Source organism: Colletes gigas, unplaced genomic scaffold (genome assembly GCF_013123115.1).
Source record: "Colletes gigas isolate AHSC1104 unplaced genomic scaffold, ASM1312311v1 Colletes_gigas_Sc00010, whole genome shotgun sequence".
Classification (NCBI taxonomy): domain Eukaryota; kingdom Metazoa; phylum Arthropoda; class Insecta; order Hymenoptera; family Colletidae; genus Colletes; species Colletes gigas.
In genome coordinates, this window is record NW_025106639.1 from 4922466 (window position 1) to 4935403 (window position 12938).

The window sequence follows — 12938 nt, forward strand, 5'->3', positions numbered from 1 at the left end:
AAGCTTTTGCAGTCCAATGTCGAGGCGGACTCGACGTTGCGTTTTATCCAAAGCTCCATATCGAGCCGGCCTCGAGACTAAATTTTATAATAATTTCCATATGTGTTAAAATATACTGTCACAGACGTAATTTCGTTTCTGTAAACGCATCCTCCGGATCAGTGGTTTTTAACGGTCCTCGAGCGACCCCAGATAGATTTCTGGGGATCCACAAACTTTATAAATAAAGCAAATAAAACGTTGAATATTTCTTTAAATATTTGGTGACCATCTTTAACCGTGGACAGACTTTGTTCGTTTAATAAGATCTTGAAACGCGAAACTTAAATATAAAGCGACCCGCATCGTCGTAGTCGACTGCTCTGGCACTATACTGACGAGCATACTGACGCTACCAAACTACTACAAACACAAAACTTTTAATTAAAGTCTGGGAAACGGAGGCTTATCCTGACGAAACTCATTAGGGTTTTCTATAACTCCGAACCATCCCGAAAGCGATTTGTACATCCGTCCTCTTTCTAATTTAATTCGATACCAGAAATTAAACTTAAAACTACACGGTTCTGATTGTACGATATATACATCTTCTCGTCAACTGTTCCAACAACGCTAATTAATCCCTCTGGACCGAAGCAGTGTGTCGAGTGAAATCGTGGAAAAGTTCACGTACGAAATTCTGAAACTCCGAGTTATGGACGTCGTGTATGGAATCGTCGGTACGGAACGGGTTAAATGATCGCTATGTCGCCTACGTCGGCGGTGCAACGGTTCAAGATTTTCCGCAGCTTTCGAGTAGTTGGCTGCGTGACGAGGGAAACGTTCAACAACATCTCCAGAGCGGATTCGAACGCCGCTAATTAATCCGACGACTAGCGAAGTTGCGAGGTAAAACGGTTCCCTGCGAACGGGAAACGACGGAGCAAGAGTTGCGAGGAGGTAAGTCAACGAGCACCTTGAGAGAAAGTTTGTCAAGATCTTAAATCAAAAGTTCACCGTGCAAGCTGTTGCCTGAAGGATGATATATAACGTCACCTTGGCCGTACGTTGCTCGCCGAAGAATTGTATTAATAAGTAAATAGTCGGCGTAGCACCGGGAGGGACGCGTCGTCGAGTTTCATGGACGCGCGTATCGACGGCGTTGCGAGTTTCAGAAAATTCTACCCATCGATAAAACTGCCAGATCGAAATTAATAAGGCCGCTCGAAGATAAACGACGCGGATAACGCGGACGTCTTCGATAAAAGCCGCGAGGTTAGATTCGTAGATGGATCAATTTATCGCCATTTTGTTCGCGCGAGTTCACCTGGTATGGAATATAAAAATTGATATTAATAATAGAATCTTTCTGACTTTGCAGACGTCTGGACGTGATTAATTTGAGGATGAGATTGTATTTATGTAACTCTGGATAGCGAGGATAGTGGAACGAGAAGACAGAGAATGGAGAACATTTTCGTTTGCGAGGGAAAATAATCAGGACACCAGACGACGGATATAGAATTACTTTCTTCGTTCGCCGAAAAGCGAGTTGTATCTCAGGATCAGAGTAAGAAATTGGATCCAGGGATCGTTTTAGTCCTTGGTTGCTCTCGAAGGGAACGGGGGATTTTGATGGATTCCTCCGGGTGTAATCAGGCGTGGACATTTTATAAGAAATAAAAATCTCAGATTAATTTACGACCATTCTAATTGATCGTGTCGTTTTTTTTCTTTTATCGTGCAACTTCCAAGGACGCCCACGCGTTCACGATGGCTGCTTCCATTTCGACACACGAACTGTTGACCAACCTTTTAGGAAACCCATATACAATTGTTTCACGAGAAAGAGTCGGTTAACCCGTAGAAGGATCAGCGGCCGTCCCATTTCGATCTTCCAGCCTCTCTTGTTGCTGTCCCACAGACGGTTCCCTCCATCATTTACCCCCCCCCAAAATCCATTTGTTTTCATCCCGTGGCGGCTTGACGAGGGAAACGCCGCGTTGAGTGGAATTGGACGGAATTGTGGCCAATTTTGGGGAAATAGCCACGGTTTCGGGTGCTGTACCACGGTTCTTCTCAATTTCCACCCTGACGGGATTATTCTGGAAGACGAATTCCTCCAACCTTTGTCTCTCAGCCCGGGATAAGTGTGTTTCATCGTCGATGAAATATTCCCTGAGCCAGATACAGCTTTTCATCGCTACTGAAATTTATTTGCGATGATCCGAGGAACGTTTATCGTCCTGAATTCTCTGAATTATTTCTGTATTTAATTTCTTGGTGCATGAATTCTGCACGTCCAGAATGTCAGAACGATGCTGTGCACGAGTCCTTTATTACGCATCCTTTGTTCCATAGCTGGAATCTGTCCAAGCAGCCATGTTTCTCATTCTGATATCAAATTGTTTTCTTTTCGTCGTAAGATGGTGTTTCGAGCGGAGTCGTTTGTCGTGTCGCGTACCCAGATATTTTACGCTGGTATTTTTATTTTCCATTTACCGATCCGCTCGTGTGCAAGATTGTGCGACGATAAAAAGACAATGTTACTGAAATATACTCTAATAATACCTGGTTAATGCCTGAATAATTCTATACTAAATGGAGACGGAAGAAAAGCCGTGGAAAAGAGTTTCGCGTTGCTTAATGACTTTTTTTATCTCCCTATTATCTCATGATACGACTTCTTCTCTAATTGCGTCAGTGCACTCGCGGAAGGCAATTATGCTTTTATCGTAAAACGAGGCGCGTAAAAGGTGTAAGGTTATCGAAAGCTCTATATTTTAGGAGCTCGAGACGAACGCCCAAGGCGTGAATTATGCCCGATCGAGAAGCAATCGTGACAATTGATTTTCTTAATCTTCCGACGCAAGACGAGGACTAGGATCGAGACGATAATTAGCAAAGGATTGGCTATTTCACGGTGTCAAGGATATTCTTCGTTGTCTGTTCTCGAGGAAATTGCTGGAGAAATGGAACTCGAGCGACGAGGACACTCCGTCCAGGAAGCGTGGTGGGATGATTACTTCCATCGGATAGGAAATTTATTCCAATGGTTCGCCGGAAATGAGCATTGTCAGTTGAAATTCCAATCTTTATGCGATCGTTTCTCGAACTGATCACTTCGAGGAATTCGTTTCTCAAGTAGACATCAGGTTTTTGTCCTGTTACGTTGACAGATGTTTCTTGCTTCTTTGGCGAGGGTATTATCATTTAAATTAGAGAAATTTCACAATCATCCATCGATGGAACCACCTTTTAGAATTTCTTTTTAAAAAGCTTCTAAAGTTTCACTTTTTTACGCCATTTACTGGCTTTATTCAGCGTACTAAACAGAAAAGTATAAAAGGACCGTATTAAACAGGTTGAAAAGACGAGGTGCAGCGTATGAGGTCGTTTTATAAATTAACCCAAGTCACGTTGCCTCGTGTGTACGCTGTAAGATCAAAGTCATGCACGAGAGGCCAAAGTCCATAAAATCAACCACTGGCACAATAGAATTTCTTAATTAAACGAGGGCACGATTTCATCGTTATTTAAATCCTTCTTTCGTCCCATGGAAACAGAGGAGCGCGGAGAAGTCACGGGAAATACTTTCGATCGTAGCTAATAAATTCTATTTCACCGAGCCGTGTAATTCCCAGTTTCTTTGGCGAAAGAGAGGGAAGTTGATTAATGACAACGAAGCTTTCACGAAGGGTTCGGAAACTTTCCTCCCGCGGGAGGAGGTAATCCGAACTATGGATGTCCATTCTTTCGACGGTACTTCGTGGCAATTAAAAACAGAAGAAAAAAACGAGGACAACGAACCAAAACGCGGCGCTCGAACGCTAATTGCCTTAATGAGTTTCTCGCGATCGATCAACCGGACGACAGGTTCCACAATAACGAAAGCGTTTCTCTTTGTCTTAAATTAAGTAATTTTTATAAGAAAAATCTTGCTATAGGAAGTCTTGCTATAGGACTGAGAGTTTAAAAAGTGGAGCTAGTGGGCGGAGTCGACATGTGGCCAATAATAAACGAAAGGCGTGACTCGTTCTTTCCTTCAAGCTCTGCACGGTACTTTCTTGGTGGGTGCTACGAGGTTGAATAGGTGGGAATCACTGCCATAACCGTCGGACTTACTGAATGCAATGGGAAAGGAAGATGGTCGTAAACGATATTAAAAGAAAAAGGAGATAGAGAAAGGGGGACGTGTCGGTGGCGTTGTTCCCGGACATTTTTCCGGAAAAAAAGAGACGATGCACGTGGAAAACCGTACCAGTCGCGTCGAAAGCTGCTCGCGAAACTCAAGGCTATAGGCAATCGACCGAAGCTTCAAGCGCTTCATCTGTTAAACGTCCAAATGCCATTCTCTCTGTTAAATGGGTGGCCGTCGGAGGGCCGGGATTCCCTTACAAAGTCATCGGGACGCGTTCATTTAATTTTACGCCGAGAGTTTTAATCCCCTGAAACGATGAGAGATGCCTATCGCGACGCAAACTCCATTTATTTATTCCCATCACGTTCGAATGCCGGGGTCCGCGTCAAATACAGGCTGAATCGTATAAAGCGGTCGTCGAAGGTTATTCTCAAAGCCTGCCAGGGCAGGTGGGAACGCATCCTGCGGCGAAAGCAATCGCTTTAGGGAAAATAAAAACGACAGGAGTCTGAAAAACGTATTGTGTTTACCGAATCGAATAAAATAAAATGGAATAACCGCGGTAACTACCGACATTCTACGTAGAAAAATTCGATAGGGAAATTTCCAAGTTTAAACGAGAGAAGCCAAAGGGACTGTACGAAAGTTTTGAGCCGTAACGAAAGTCGTCGAAATTCATTTAGCATTGGAACGATAAAGAGGTGCTCGATACGAGCCGGTCTTCGCGGTCGAATTGCCAAGAAATGTAGTTCCTGATGGAGGGGGATCGATCGAATCGTTTCCAGCATGCTAAAATAAACGAGCAGCGGTCGTTAAATGAATGGCATAAAGTTCCTTGGATCGATCAGCCTAGGTGTACAGACGCGTCGAATTTATGTGCAATATTCGAAGAAAGGATGTTCAATAACTGTGTGGGGATGTTTTGCAGCATCTGAGGTAGGGGGTTTGATCAGAATCGATCCTATTCCGCAAAAAGTAGAGCTCAAACGGATTCTACGCGAACATGCGATCCCCTCGAGGCAACGATTAGCAAAGGATGCATTATGCAACGAGACAGTGTTCCCAAATATACTTCTAACCTGTGCAACGTATACTTAAAACCGTAGGAACAAGATTTTTAAAAATATGCCACGACCTCCTCTGTCTTCTGATTTGAATCCGATTAAAGATGGAAAATATTTAAATTAAATTAGAGATAATCGCTTGAATGCTTCAAATTATACCAGACGGGGATTTTAAAAATATTTAAACTCCAGTGAGAGTATTTTCAATATAATTTTTGTATATTAAAAATGCTTATTCAACGTTGAACGATCGTAATTGTGAATTGTGCCGGGTTTATCAGCGACCCTAGACTCATTATTTCGCGAATAACTCATTTACTTAATCGAATCAATGCTTACCGTTTTAGGTAATTCCCACGTTATTCCCTTTAATCTTGCACCGTGGTTATACGCTTCTACATTATTTCGAATCGATCGAAATTGAAGAATTTTTGGGGTGACGCTTCGAATAGAAAAAGTATTCTACTTTTACAAGATAAATTATCCAGTTAAAAAGTTACAAGAACGTCTCAGGGTGAGCAGTGAAAAATGTGACAGTTCGCGAAAGACAAAAGTAGAACTCGAGATCTTCTTAGCTTTTCCATTTATAACAAAATCGAATGTGTCGAGCCGAGCTTCCCTTTGATTCCAACGTTTTTTACGCGGAGAAGCCCTCCCATACGTTGCCCTCGAACGTGATCGAAATTCTCCCTTTATTAGAATAAAATTCCGACCGAACCTCGCCAGAGTAAATCGACATTTTTGTGAAAACTTTGTTTCATCTCGATCGACGAATGCATCGGAACGAAATATCTTCGTCCGTCCATCGTATCTTATTTTCATATTTTTCTCGAGAAAAGTTAAACTCGACTTCGGAACCGTTCGATTATTCGTTCCGTAGCTACTGAAAATTCATAACTAGTGGCAGACGACTAATACTCCCGTCTTTGGTCTAATGGTGTACAAATAATTCCACGGTCGTTGTTTATTTAAACCAGTATACGGGGCACGCGAAACAAACTTTAATACTCGCTGAATATTCATATAGCAGACATCGTCGTCCGCGGGATAATGGTAACAATACATTAAGGAAAGAATAAAGCGTGGCTTCCGTCCATTTTTCGCTAAATGCTCGCTCGCTAAAAATAATCCCCTGGCATTTAATTTCCCATTGTGGGCGCGTGGAAAAAGCGAACTATAATAAGAAAACCCCGGCCAGTGGTTGAACATTCAAGAGAGAATTTTTATGGAACGATCGCGTATATCGAAAGAGAAAGAAACGAATATAATAAATAATCGTATCAACGTGAAAAAAACCGCTTTAAAAACGTTATATCGAAGCCGTCAGTCCGACGCGACGCGCAGTGACATTCAGTGCAGCAACTACGCCAATTATTTCAAAAAATTTACTCCACACAATATTCCACGCGCGTGAAACTTTGAAAAAAAAATGGGGAACAATTTCCCGAATTTTTCGAAACTGTCAGAGTTGACAGATCCCTTCGATGAATTCCTCAAAGTCGGCGAGCGTCGAAAACAGCAGCGTGATCTGACCCATATTGCCGTAGCGTATATCATGCTGCATTATCGTTTCCATTACTTTCAAACGTACTCCTACGATTAGCTAGGAATTATGCTTGTATCTTAAACCACGCGCTCGAGCAGCCTTTTATTAGGGACAAACGAGGGTGAGCGAGATTGGAAACGATAGGGGCTCCGGTAACGTGTTGACAAACACAATTATGTTAATAACGTCCCGGATAAACGGACAATGTAATCGTATAAGAGGAAACTCGTCCTGGCCCCCTTATTCCACGAAGTTTGCATAATAATGTTCCGGGGTTCTCGGAATTTCGAGAACGCGTCACTTCGGATACACGCAGGGACCAAAGTTTCTCAACGTTTGGTCGTACCAGATAACGCAGAGGTGTCGGCCAACCTATGGTGTTAGGAGATTAGGATGACGGACCATAAACTAAGGATTTTGGAAAATTTTGTTTGGATACATATATTATAATAGAAAACAAAGCACTTCTGTGTATCGATATTTCATTGGAAGAAGAAAAAATTCAAGAGATGCCTTCTTTTAGTGTTTCGACGACGATAAAAGGCAGGAGACACGATCGAGGATAATTTATTTTACGTCAGCGAGGAATTGCAACGAGAACCTTTCGTTTTCTCCATACTGGAAAACAATTACGTGGAAGGTTCTGCAGAGAAGGTACCACACTAGAATGAGTATCACGTTCGCGTCCTTGATGCGAATACAGAAGGCTCTCTGCAATTTGGATAGCACTTGAAGACACTACGTTTTAGAATTGGAACAAAGCATGCTCGCCGTCATGTATTTTGAGAAATATACCCGAGTCGAGATTCGAAATTCTATTTATTCAGTAGAGAATTAGACTTTATTATAGAAATAGAGCTGTTTTCTTTATAAAGAATTAATCTGAAAGTGGTGAAAAATGTAAGTATATTGTTTGCTGCTCGGTCAATGTTTCGTCAAAACGTCGTTCGAAAATGTTAATAATCGCGAGAGCAGCATTCAATTTCGTAAATGCGTGGTTTTTCGATAGATGAACATAATTCCGGACCCCGAGGGAAATTCGTCGATTTATAATTTAGAGAGACTCATTTTCCGGAGTGTCGAGCGCAGAACGTTGCAAAAAATTTTGTTTTCGATTCATCACGAAGCATTCTCAATTTCTCGATTTTCTGTTATTTTTAAGGGACACCGAAAGTTTGGATGGTCTCGTGATTGTATGGAATTAAAATAAGTCCACGTACCCCCGCTACGAAACAATAATATAAAACGATGTTCAGCGCATCGGGTTGGCTCTCTAGGAGAGTTTCAATCCGTTTCATGCACCGATGGCTGGAAATTTACCCCTGACAGCGTTGAAATGCGGTAATTTCTAAAACACGGGAACACCGGTCCGCAATCGCGTTTAACGTCTATAAATGCGATACGTGACTGACACTGTACGACTTCGTGTTCTACGATCGATAGGAGCCAGGCAAAAATAGAACATAGCGCGCTTATTTCATCCGGATGCGGCCAGATGCAATAAAAACCATTCGAAAATGATACCGCCGCGGTAGTTAAAACGTTTCGCGAGTCGGCTGGTGTGCTTGGAGGGCGCTACGTAAAAGAAACCCCGGTATCATGTAGATTTAGACGAGCTAGCGCGTAAGATTCCACGGCTTACGGTCGTTCTCTCCTCGAATATACAACGCCTTCTACTTAAAATGCTATGAAACGCGCGCCTTTTGGCTTTGTAGCGCGGAAACGGGAGGAAACGGCGTTTACATAAAAAATTTCACGACGTTTTGCGGGAATCTCGAGAACGGAATATGGAGATTCAGGAATCGCAGTTTAAATACAGGTGAGTTCGACGAATGGATGGGTGGAATAAAATCGACTCGATCAGCTTGCTCGTCGAATAAAATTGAACTTTTGTTTTTGGTCCTGTGGTCGAACGATAAAACGTTCTCCAATTATCTATTCTCTAGGAGCTGGTGTTCTACGCGAGAGTGTATGTCGAATGTATGAAATAAAAATTACCATGCAACGCTTCGTTCTCGAGAAAATTGATTTCGAAAGTTCGTCGAGTACGAGTCACGACTTGGCTAACGTGTCTGACTATACTCGTTATCTCCACTTGAAACATCGCTCGCGGTATGGTATCATCTATTTTCCATCGATTTTATCGTGTTCCAACTAGTTGAAACCAGTTGAAGCGCACGATACAGTGCCGACATAATTTAGGAGGCAAGTAGAAGCAACGAGTAATGGTCAGACACGTTGGACGAGTCATATTCAATCGAGCGAATAAACTGATAAATTTCCCGTGTCATTTATCTCGAATATAAAATTTCACGACGATGTATTATTCTATTAAACGTTGGAGATTCACGTATTATCAATAATACGCTTTTAACTTTATCACTGTATTAATTGAAAATTATAACCGGAACCCTGCGAAGAGTTGAAGCGCCCAAACAAGTTGCCCAGTCGAGTGGAATTACTACGTTTCGCTCGAGTATGTTGACATTATAAATACGTTCGTAATTCAGGAAAATTTCAACGACCAGGGAAGCCAAACGTTTTCACCCGAGGGGCAACGGAGTACCTAAAAATTAGCGAAACTTTCGTGAATTTTTAACGAGTGAATTTCCCCCGGCATTAGCCTAGCGGCCGTTTGTCCGAAAACGTTGGATCGAGAATAAATATTTCGAAAATACGGTCCAAGTGGCAAAGGCAACATTAAGCAACCCGCTATGAACGAACACGACGGCGGAAAAACCTTTTTGACGTAATTCATCATGGTCGGCGAATATACGTCTCGCGATATTATATCTGTGCCAAGGATTCCGTACACCGATGCGTCGAAATTCACATTTTTCGCCCGGGTTTTTTTCCCACGGACAGGATGGAAAATTATTTTAATTGAGCCACCTAAAAGCGTATCGCGTAACGAACACACGCAGAAATAATACTGTCCTTTCAGAAATTTCGATTTTACTCCGCGCTGGAGTTCGGTTCGTCGTCTCTTAAGTAATTGCACTGAATTTTAAACGTATATTTACCAACGAGAACTTCCTTCGCAAGGTACATCGATATTAAAAGAAACATGGAATAAAGTTTCCACGAACTGCTAATTTATTTCCTTTTCACAAATTGCTGCGATTCGTGATTGGAGGAAGATCATTCGCTAATATCCAAGTCAGTTTTCCAACGATATTAATACGCGCGAAGTCTAAAAGTTTAATAACAAAGTACACGAGAGGTACACAATATTTTACTTACGAGTGGAAATAAATTTTAGCGGACCAACTTTGACTCCGGTCTAAGAATAAACGTTTTCTACATTAAATTATAATAAAACGCATATCTCTGCCTTTCCATAGTTTTCTGTCCGCGCTGCTAATCAAATTTTATTCGCCCCAGCATTGTACGTGTTTTGCGCAGCACGACTCATTAAACACAATTACTCGCTGCAACATGAAAACTACAAACGGTAGAAGCATGTCTGCCCTTTCAATTCTGCTGGGAGCTGTAGAAATTTCCACCCACGATTAAGCAATTCATGCGATAAATCCATAGAGATTAATCCGCGGAAAGGCTTGCTAATTATCTTCGTTAGCGTTGACGATACAATCGTAGAATACAAAATCGGACGTTTAAAACGATACTCGTTCCTTTCGAGGGGCTGGAAGAGAGTCGAGACCTTTTTACTTAGCCTGTAAGTTCCGTGTTAAATGTTATAACGAAATTCGAAATAGGAGTTACAGAGGTTTAGTGAAGTAGGTTGCGTGCGGATAGAAGATGACCTGAAACGATACCTCAAACGCGTTTTTCTCGAAATTACCGTTTTCAAACTGTTTGACACGAAATCTCGCTAAGTAATGCACCGATTAACTTCGAACTATACATGTAGTCTGTTAGAATTGTATTGGTACACCCTCGAGACAATCGTACGACCTGCATCGATAAAGACACGTGAAGTTCTACGTATGGCTGGCTGCGATGTTTCTTTACACAGCAGCGAGAGGTATGCCCGTAGCTGTAAATTACTAATTTACTATACGCTTTCACACCTAATTGCCCTTTTAACTTGCGAAATTTAATTCGAGCCGTCCTATAGACCGACCGCACTAAAATTCGTGAAATATTTACGATCTTGACCCACTTGGTCCGGGGAATCGCTTTCAGCCACGGCGAAGTCTTATTTCGCTATCGAAACTGAAGCTATGCCAATGAAAATAAATACAATATTGCCCTGCGTATGCCCCGGAGTTCGGAAAGCTATTTTTGTACACAAAAACTTTATATTCCTTTGAGCCATCGAATCTTCTTACATTGGTATTTTTCCTCCGAAGTTCCTTTGACGCAAAGAATTTCCCTTCCCTTTTTCTATCCCATCAACGTGTTTCCGTTTCGCCATATATTTTTAGGCTTACGTTCGACTCCCACGCGACGAAATCATTTATTTCGTAAATAGAACCGTGTCATTCGTCTCTCGACTCTTCTTTACAAATCCGTCTCATTTTTCAAGTATCGATATTTTGGAAATAATTATTTTCTAACCCGTTATTTTGAAATAATCTGTCTATCTCTCTTATTCGTGTCTATATATTCTACAGTATTGATTCACCTGAAGACAACCGTGTGCCTATCGATCAAAGTGTCGTTTTGATTACAATAAAACGTGTGCTATTTGCTCTTGGCCTAAGTAGCTTAAGACATTGATTGTCTGTTGACCCACTTGCGGGTCAAGTCGGTCTGCAATCAGAAGTCCGCTGAATAAAAAAACAAATACCACCTGTCTTATTAAAATATTGACTACATCTGTCCGTTCACATGGTGAATTATTTATAATTCGTTGTTAAATTCAATTCCTCTCCAATTTTAACCCGTAACGATTTAGTTCAAATCCGACATTTTGTTTCGTGTGACCCGCGACCTGGCTGGACAAAATCTTTTACGGGCTCGAAAGAGCCTGGCACACGCCTTAATTAAAATCCTTCGTACGGAAATTAGCGCAATTGGAGCGTGACATTCGAGAGCGCACCAAGAAGAGGGTCAATGCCCAAGCTGTTTCTCTGTTTACAAACGTCTTTGCAAAGAGCGAACGCGTACACGGAGGATAATTATACAGCATGCATTTAGCTCTTTTCGCGCAGTTGCCTCAACACGTACCAGGAGCCCTTTCGCGGACGACCCGAAAAAGGGGCGACTTTAATCGTGTCGGGAGGCTCGTGCGCCCCCGGGCTCTGCTCGACGAGTTCGCCTCAATTATTTACCCCTTTCTATTTCCGTTCTCCATGTCAATAACATTCACACGTAAAGTCAACATTACGCGTCGCGATAACCACTGCCACCATCGATCCATCGTTCCATGTCGTAAGTTGGCCATTCGACGTCCAATGAGCGAAAACGTCACGTTTTCTTGTTCAAACAAATCATCCCTGACTAAATTTCCCCTTGAATATTTACGTAACCGATTCTCGACATCGATTTGTATCTGGTAGATCTAGCAGTACAAACCTTTACTGGGTGATACCCTTATTTCGAAAGAATACGATTAGATCTACAATGTATACGTATATCGTACGTCTCGTTAATCATAAATGGAACACACGAAAATCTAGAATAAAAGTTTCCCTTACGAAGCTTCGTTTTCGAGATAACTGAATCAGAATTCGTCCGAATGAATACGAGTTCTGGCGTCCGCCCAATACTCATTATTTCTACTTGCGTGGAATCACTTCTTTCTTAATCGTACCATAATTACTAGGAGACCTGTACGATACAGTGAATCTTTTAAAAGATCGACACGAGTCCACGGAATCTTGCAAGAGTTCCAACAGGGCAAATCGATCGAAATTTACATGAGGGGTTCCCACTGTCAAGTTCGAGGTAAGGTAAAAGAGTTTGAACCGATTTCTCGCCCATGGGCGACTGCATGCACGTGAAACGACGAAAATGTTCCAAGTCGACTTACCACCACAGAGTCCGTCAAAATGTACGGTCGCGAGATTTCCCGCCTTTCCGTGGGGATCATATGTTAAACCGGGCTTGGACGCGGTCTCTTGAAACGGTGCGCGCGGCGTACGCGGGCTGTCGTTGCTTTCCCGACTCGTGGTGCACCCGGTCGAACGAGATCGACGTGTCCTCGACGAGAATCTAGACCTTGCCTGGATCCTGACGGCGGATTGTCTCGAGGTACGTTTTGTTTTCGTTCGGTTACGTGGAATCGCTATACGAGTGG

The 12938-nt window shown here is 42.3% G+C and overlaps 1 protein-coding gene across 1 annotated transcript in view; it reads right to left on the minus strand.

Moving 5' to 3' along the window:
- LOC122397793 overlaps nt 1-12938 on the minus strand; it is a 30223-nt gene extending 17285 nt beyond the window's left edge. Inside the window, exon 1 of the mRNA XM_043397195.1 lies at nt 12672-12938. The gene's annotated coding sequence lies outside the window, so the exon portion shown is untranslated. The remainder of the gene's footprint in view (nt 1-12671) is intronic.